We start from the raw sequence: 9,091 nt of genomic DNA, 5'->3' as shown, positions 1-9,091 counted from the left end.
ATTTAAGTTGACTGCGGTTCACCTTGTAGTTATTACCGTTTTTATTTCATTTTTGCAACCAAATATTTACTTTAGTTACCAAATTCAACTGCTTCACTCTCATGTTGTGCACCTACAAGGCATAAACAGACTAATCCAGTATTTTCTTAGAAGATCTTTAGAGTAATGTAGAGCACAACAGTGAAATTGAAAGTTTAAGACTTAAATATATTACTCTATTTTTTCTCAAAAACATTTGTATAGAGTCAGTACAGTTTAGTGGTTAAAGTGGACTACATGTAACAAAGGCCTCTGCTCAATCCTTCGATTCAGTTTACCGCTACTTGACCTGCCTGTCCTGCGCTTCTAAAATTAATGTGCTCCACATAAACAATTTTATAATAGACCTGAATGAGGAAAGTCCCTTAGGATGGTGTCCATAATGGGAAGGTGCTATAAAAATAAACGCTGACCATTCCAATTCTATCAGTTTAAAGATCTCAAGAAATTCATTTCTGACAGCTTGGAAATGCTGTCAAGCAATATGTATCGAGTTTCAGCTGGCTCAGTCACACACTGAGACTGATATCTTACATTTCATCTGCATGAGCACTAAAAAGGCCTTTTGTTTCAACACAAAGTGATAATGTTTAAGTTACAGTTTAAAAGGAGCATGAGATCTGAGAGTCAAGGACAATCTTCCTTTGAAGTCTACTTGTGAAATGGTTTACCGCTCACAAAAAACACTTTTTTACATCCAGTAATTCCCTCTGGGAATTTCATAATTCTTTTGAGATAACATTCCACAAGTGGGTCAACTCGGCCAGAATCAATTCCTAGCAATGTAACTCATGACGCCCTCAAAATGATTATTTAACAAAACACGTAATATACAATAAAATCTAGAGGAACAATTAAATTAATTTCCTAAATACAAGATTTCATTTGAGATGCCTACTTCCCCCTGGCCTAACCTGTCTTTCACCCAGCTAAGCACATACGGTTCTCAGAGTCTTACATTAAGGATCTAGCTGCACTCTAGTTTCAAGAGTTGCTTATCATGGTTAAAGTCACATTAATCTAGCTCAGCAGGAATAAGCATAACCTATCAAATGGCCTAACTGTTAATAATAATTCTTTACATTTATATAGTGCTTTTTTTCACTACTCAAATTGCAATGCGCTCTACACAGGGAGGACCAGAGACACCAACCCATGACCTCCTTACTGTTGAGGTAGCAGTACTAACATTAAGGCACCTGTGCGGAACTGTTCCTAAACACTGTTGTGCGTCTCTCAGGAGATGCCAAGTTGTGTTATAGATGGGTTAAATTATTTAATTCATTTTAGAACTTTTAGAGTATAAACTTTATAGAAAGGTGGCTTGCATATGAGCATGTGCAATTTCAGGTTATCAGTTAATTATGGTGGAAGTGGTGGTGCTGCCACAGTATAAATGCAGGAGGGGTAAATGTAAGGGAGGAAGAAAACCAGAGAAATAGAAATGACCAAGAAAAAAATCATAGTTTGGAATATACTTTTTGAAAGTGAAAGGACGGACGACATCGGCTCTGCTGAACTAAATGAGGTAGCAGAATTCCGTGGTGCAGAAGATTTCAAATCTCCTTAAGTATTTTGAGAGAGAGCAAGGGAGAATGTAGGAGAACTGCCACAGGAAGTGGGAACTGTGTGTGGGACAAAATTCAGGGCATTGCCTCATTAATGAGGAGTGGACAGAGCTGGAGGAGGTGATTGGGGGGCTTTGTTGGAGAGAGGTGATGTGTCAAGTGAACGGTTCTGTGCAGGTACTGATGCAAGTTTCAGATTGCGATGCTGAGGACTTCACACCAGGGATTCGTTCCTGTGTCCTGAGACTGAAAACAAATGCATTGAGGATAGATTTTGTTTTAATTATATTTATTATTCATTTATTGCACTCAGGACGACATCATTTTACAACATGATTTTATTGGATATTTATTTAATTATACATTACAATACTTTAATTTTTTTGCCTTTTTTTTTTTTTTTTTTTTAAAAAAAAATAAAGGCCGTTCACTTGCCACTGGTCCTTCTCAGTCATGAACAAGATGTCCCAACAGAAGCAGATGCCCATTTGCTGTGGGCACAGAAGCAACACTGCTTCTGCTCTGAGGTCTTTTCACAAGTACTCTGATATTTTAATTACTGATCCTTTGTTTACAAATTTATAATATTAGAACAACTACAACTAAAAGAAGCTATTCAACAATCTTTTCCAAACTTAAACAAAGGCCATCGAAACTCAACAAAACCACCACTCTTTACTACACTATATGATAACTGAGGTAGTTTTTTGTGGGGTGGCTGCAGCAATGTGCTCTGTCAGTGCATGCTGAAAACCTGTAACCTCTAACTTGATCATTTATTTTATTTAGTTGTTCATGTTTCCCAATGGAGGGGTGTGTGTGTGTGGGGGGGGGGGGGGGGGGGGGGGGCGGAATCCCTGTGTTTTGTTAAAGAACTTAATTTAAAGCAATAACTGGGACCCTCTGGACTCGGTCCCTCTTCCTGCTTTTCAAAGTGATGGGACTGTGACTGCCTCACTTGGTCTGCTAGCCCTGAAAGCTCAACCCAGAATTAGTCAGTTTGTACAGTTCTGTTGATTTATTTGAGTACCCTGCTTGATTATTTTATGATGTAACTGTGTTTGATTTGAACAGGTGTTTCTTATACTTTGTTTTAAATCTACCCACCCCCCCCCCCCCTCCCCAAACAAAACGCTTGACTGTTTTTATTGTCCTGTTCATTTTCTGTGCCTTGTGAATGTACATGTTTTTATGATGTTATACAAAATAAAGTTTGATCAACTGACATGTAGAAGAAAACCCCTGAGGAAAATGTGCAACCTTCACACTGACAGTGGTAAGGCCATGATTTGAACCCAAGTTCCTGAAGCCAAGAAGCAGCAGCACTCACTGCTTTGTCACACAGAAAAAAAGTCTCAAAACAATTTCCAATGTGTGCAGGTTGTGATAAGTTGAAGCCTATCCTGGTAGCACCTGGCTCAAGGCAGGAAACTGCTCTGGACTGGACAAAGTAGGACTGAAAGTTAATCTAAACTGCACATTTTTGGGGATTTGGAATGAAAGCCCACATAGACACAAGGGAACACAGACACAGACGATGACAGGAAGTGGGATTTTAAAGCCTGGGTACTGCCACTGTGAGGTGGCAATGCTTCCCAATATGCCACTTTGGTGCCTGCATTTAATAAAGAAACGCAAACATATTTCAGTATTTTAAAAGTACTAAACTGTGAAAAAGCAAGTTCAAAAGATGCCAGTCCCAAGGAATGCAACCTGCTTGAAATTCTAAAAAGGCAGGAATGTTGAGCTTGTAATATCAAAGTTTTAAATGGGCATTTTTTAGACAGACAAAGTCTGAACTTGAACAGACTGTACAGAATGATGCTCGTCAGCCTTCCCATATCTTATCAATAAATGGCGTCAGATTACCAAGTTCAAACCCAGACAAAGAAGGAAAGAAACAGAAGAGCCGCAGGAAGCAAAAATGGTTTTAATTTGAAATGGAAAACACAGAGCTATTTGTTCCAAAAGTGATTTGGGCCAAACACAAGGGAGGAGAGATTAAATCAAAGGAAACACAGGGAACAAGCCAAAGCTAATTTGTGGCAATGCAGCGAGATTCAAACACTGTGATGAGAAATTGTGCACATGTAATATCTGTGATCATGAAAAACAGGCCGCCAAAGCTTTCAGATTTTATGAGAAACTCACAGCTCATGCAGAATCATAAATTAATTAAAAAATATCATTGTACATTCATAGTTACATCAGTGGTACACACAAACTAAGTCGGGAGAAAATCAGAATTGCAAAGAAGACAAACATAGTAATGTGAAATTGTGTGTGGGCAGAGCTGCACAGGGATGGGGGCTCATATCTTGATGAGATGTGTGTGAAGTCTTACAAAGAATCTTATAAACAGAACTGAGAAGGACCTGCTGTCCGGGAAAACACACAGTCAAACCAGGTTCACTAAGGGCAGGCAGGGATTCTTGTAATTGTTTTTACTTACATGCAAATACTGTACACTGTAGCTGAATTCTCCAAGGTCTTGGACAAAGAAAAAAGAATTTGACAGTGCAGAATTGGAGTACTTATTCTCCACATTGCACACATTTTCAGCTATAATCACATTATTTATATTATATTCTAGCCTTGAAGCCTCAGTTTGTGCTAATTAATTCTTATGCTTTCTTACCTTAGGATGGAGTGCTTGACAAGGATTCTGTTCACTTTGAACCTCTTTGGATTTCTTGGTGACTCCAACTGGAAATTTGTGCACTTCTAAAGCTGAGCCTTCAAGAAAACAAAGACAATGTGCTGCTTTATATGTCTGATAAGGACTCGTCACTTTGACATGTTCTATCTACTGATGACAAATTCAGTAGGATTTCTGGATTTTAGATTAACATTATTATATTTACACAGGCTAAATCTGAACAGTTTGTTTTCCATGCATTAAATGTATGCATTGTAGGAGTAACTAAAAACCTTTAAAAATACCAAAAGTATTTAAAATATGAAAATTAGTTGATAGTTAAGCATGATTCTAAACTTGGACTACTGCTCTTATTATTAGGCGTGAAGATCTATAAAATTAAATACTCTGCCCAATTCCTTATACCTCATGTAATATATTAGTTGTTCTAAATAAATTTGTAATATAGAATGGGAAGATGTCAACTCAATCGACTTGATTACAGCTCTCTTACCAAATTTTCTTTTACAACTGAGACAGAACACATTTGGATTATGGAATAAATGAACAATTCTGAATCTATGGCTGGCAATGGAAAGGAGATCTAGAATGCGTTCCTCTCTAGGTGCTCTCTTCACAAGACTGAATACACTGGCGATTTAGTAATAGAGCAGGCAATACAATGGATCAAAATGGTTATTGTCTATCAACCATATTTAGAACAAACAAGCTATTCATGTCTCTTTCAACAAAAATCCCCAGTCTAAGTAACACATACACTATCAAGGTCTTAGAGATTTGAATACTGATAACAAATTGACATCTTTTGAGCAGTTTAGCTTTAAACACAACACCACACAAAGACACTTCTTTATTAGAAGTAACATCACTCACTTTCCTCCTTTATTCAGAGATGGAAATTTATTAGAAGGCCCCACTACTGAAAAAGGAATTATGTCAAAACCACAGCTAGCAGCATACCTTTAAGGTAACCTGATGCAGGATCTAAAGACTAGAAGGAGAGACAATGAACTGAGCTTCAGATATCATAAAATCTTGTTTGATTCATGCCAAACACAGGCTAATTCAACTCCAAACTGTATCTTCAAAATAGCAGTCTTGGCTTAAGACTGTCAACAAATCTGCCCTGGCTTTGAAGTCTTCACTTTGTTTGGACACTAGTCCATGACTAATGCTTTCATGTATCTACTGAACACTGCTGGGGTGATCACTGGTGACCCTCATCCTTCAGTATGGATTTCTGGTGATGCTACACTCTTTTGTGAAATGAACAGCATCCACAACAAGCTCTCCTTTTCTGATCACTTTAAATAACTACTAATTTACTAATCTCCGACTTCCCCATTCATTTGATGTTTTTTTTCTTTTTTAGCTTAGACCCACATATGACCAATGGCACTCTCTAAATTCTTCTTCTTCTTCTGGCTGCTCCGGTTATGGGTCACCACAGCAGATCATCTTCTTCCATATCTTTCGGTCCTCTGCATCTTGTTCTGTTACACCCATCACCCGCATGTCCTCTCTCACCACATCCATAAACCTTCTCTTCGGCCTCCCTGTTTTCTCTTGCCTGGCAGCTCTATCCTTAGCATCCTTCTCTCAATATACTTAGCATCTCTCCTCTGCACATGTCCAAACCAACGCAATCTCGCCTCTCTGACTTTTTCTCCCAACCGTCCAACTTGAGCTGACCCTCTAATGTACTCATTTCTAATCCTATCCATCCTCATCACACCAAATGCAAATCTTAGCATCTTTAACTCTGCTACCTCCAGCTCTGTCACCTGCTTTCTGGTCAGTGCCGCGGTCTCCAACTCGTATAACATAGCTGGTCTCACTACAGTCATGTAAACCTTCCCTTTCACTCTTGCTGATATCCGTCTGTCACAAATCACTCCTGACACTCTTCTCCACCCATTCCACTCTGCCTGCACTCTTTTTCACCTCTCTTCCACTATCCCCATTACTCTGTACGGTTGATCCTAAGTATTTAAACTCATCCACCTTCGCCAACTCTACTCCCTGCATCCTCACCATTCCACTGACCTCCCTCACATTTACACACATGTATTCTGTCTTGTTCCTACTGACCTTCATTCCTCTCCTCTCTAGAGCATATCTCCACCTCTCCAGGGTCTCCTCAACCTGCTCCCTACTATCGCTACAGATCATAATGTGATCAGAAAACATCATAGTCCACGGAGACTCCTGTCTAATCTCATCCGTCAACCTGTCCATCACCATAGCAAATAAGAAAGGGCTCAGAGCCAATCCCTGATGTAATCCCACTTCCACCTTGAATGCATCCATCACTCCTACCACAGACCTCACCATGGTCATACTTCCCTCGTACATATCCTGTACAACTCTTACATACTTCTCGGCCACTCTCGACTTCCTCAAAAACTTAACATATCCTCAGTGAACCTTACTGATTTCTTCAGTAAAACATTTTTTAGAACGGTGTAAAAGTATTTTAGAAGCTTTTTTCTCAGTTCATTTTTTTTTTACATTAAATAATTTTATAGTATCAAAATATTTAATACGAGGACTCTTCTGAAGTAGCATGACACAAAAACCTTACTGTAGATATTACATCATACGCAGCACTTTGGATTTTTAAACACACATATTAATAGGCTTTACTACTAAATGTAGCCAGCACTATTGAAAATTTTAATCTTAAGCTTTGTTCTTATTGACAAAAATAATATTTAACACAGCTGATCGCTGGCATAGCTAAGACCAAGGCTTTTCAGTATTTAAGCTGAGAATGAATCTCTAAGTCATTCACAAATAAGTGTGCTGAAGTTAGTGAGGCCATTAAGTCTGAAAGGCTACTGGGTCAGTATTTGGGGGACTTAGGCAAGGGTATGATGTGTTCTCATCTCTTTCTTGCCAGATCCCACATTAAGTCATGAATCTGTACAAAGGTTCTTTAAAAAGGTTTCTGTACATTATTCTTTAAAACATTTCTTTAATGTCACAAACATTTTAAATGTATTCTTCTCAGTACACTTATACTAGGAATCTAAAAGCTGATCGATGTTTACAAAAAATAAATAAATGAATAACGTTTTTTGGTTAAGTGTGAAGCAAATTATGAAGCATTTCTGTCTCCTCCTCATTACCTGTAAATCAACAGCCTCTACTAGTTCTACCCACACTTCCTCTATTACTATATTTCTGTTGTAAATAAACTTTACGATGCAATGGATCCCATGGACACTCATGCCTCAGAAGAGCACAGACTTAGAATTCTCAGAGTCGGAGTTATAAAACAGTTTTGCGAAATTGAAATTCTCTTTTAGTTTGGACATGAAGTTAGTAAAGGATATGATACAAACAGCGCCACTGGTGTCAGGAGCTAGCCCTGTTATGGCTAATTTCCATTCCATTGCATTAGATTTTACTCTCGTTATATTAATTTTAAAAAATAAAAATATTTTGAATAATCATCATCCTACTCATTACTTGTCAAAAGATGCAATAAACATACTTACTCCATTCCCATGTGCTTCTACTGGTGGAAATCTCAGTGGCAGCAAGTTGAGCCAAGGATAGTGAGCCTTCCTGAGCAGTTCTCAGTTGTTTTACTTCGTTTTGGATTAGTCTATCCTTCTCTTCCAAGTGGGCCACACCAGACACACCTTATGAAGAAGTGACCAGGTGTGCATCTTCAAATGGCTCCTCCCATTCTGGAATTAGCTCTAATCCAATCAATCAGTTACCTACTGAGCACTTCTTCATGTCAGAGAGAGTAAGACCAAGTCACTAGTACCTTGACCATACTTTCTCCTCCAAGCTTGTTAGAGCAGACCTACATCAGCATATGCACAGATCAAACATATCCCATCTAAATGCTTAAATACTTAAAACACTTGGTGGGTCTTAATATCACATACAACAAAAATCATTTATAGGCAAGAGTCCTAAAGCCCACTTTAAAACTAACGGAAATAATTTCCAAGAATACAAGTGCAACGTTTGCTTGAAGCAGCAGTAGCCTTAAAGCACTATGATCTCAAAAAACTTTTCAGAGGGCAATGAGATCATAAGCCTTCTTTAAACCCATACAATGTATAGACTGAATAGGAAAACACTCACATCCTTTCTTAACTTGCACAAGAAGAAATTATTATTCCCCATTCAATCGCAGGACATAATCCACATTATGACCCCTGGAACAGAGGTTCAGCTGTTTAGCTGAAGTCTCCATTTCAGCCCCTGGAATAACGTTTCCCCAAAAAGTATGAGGAATGTAATACTTCAGCAGACGAAACACACTGTCTAAAAGCTTTAAAAGAGAGTATACCAGTTTTATTAGTCTTTGGATACTGCCCCTTACCATTAATTCAATACTGAAGAGAGAAATTTAACTGGAGCATCCATCCAATACCCAGTGATTTGGACATGCCTGGCCACCTCTCATTCCTGTAGCCTTGCCACTGCAGTTTCTTAAAATCTTTGCCGTATAAAAGGTCCAACTTTCACCACTTGCCTCCATCATCATTTCCTTCAAAGAATACAAGTCCACTTGGTTAAACATCTCCAAACGAGTTCAATGTCTCTGTAAACATCTCCAGTTGATGTCTAGCTCACTATTTTTGCATAGTCAAATATTCTGACAGAACCCTTTAGAAGACACTGGAGAGTCTCTCTCTAAGGCTTGAAAATGGACCTAACTACAGCTACAACTAACCCTGCTCGTCACCTCACTTTTAGTACATCCATGCTTTAATGAAAGAATGCCGAATGGATGTAAAATGCTGCACGGCTGCCCCAGAGAGGACACTTAAATCTCATAATCTTAAATTAGTGGCCC

This window comes from Erpetoichthys calabaricus, chromosome 10, assembly GCF_900747795.2.
Source record: "Erpetoichthys calabaricus chromosome 10, fErpCal1.3, whole genome shotgun sequence".
Taxonomy (NCBI): Eukaryota; Metazoa; Chordata; class Cladistia; order Polypteriformes; family Polypteridae; genus Erpetoichthys; species Erpetoichthys calabaricus.
Note: the sequence above shows the minus strand (reverse complement) of the source record.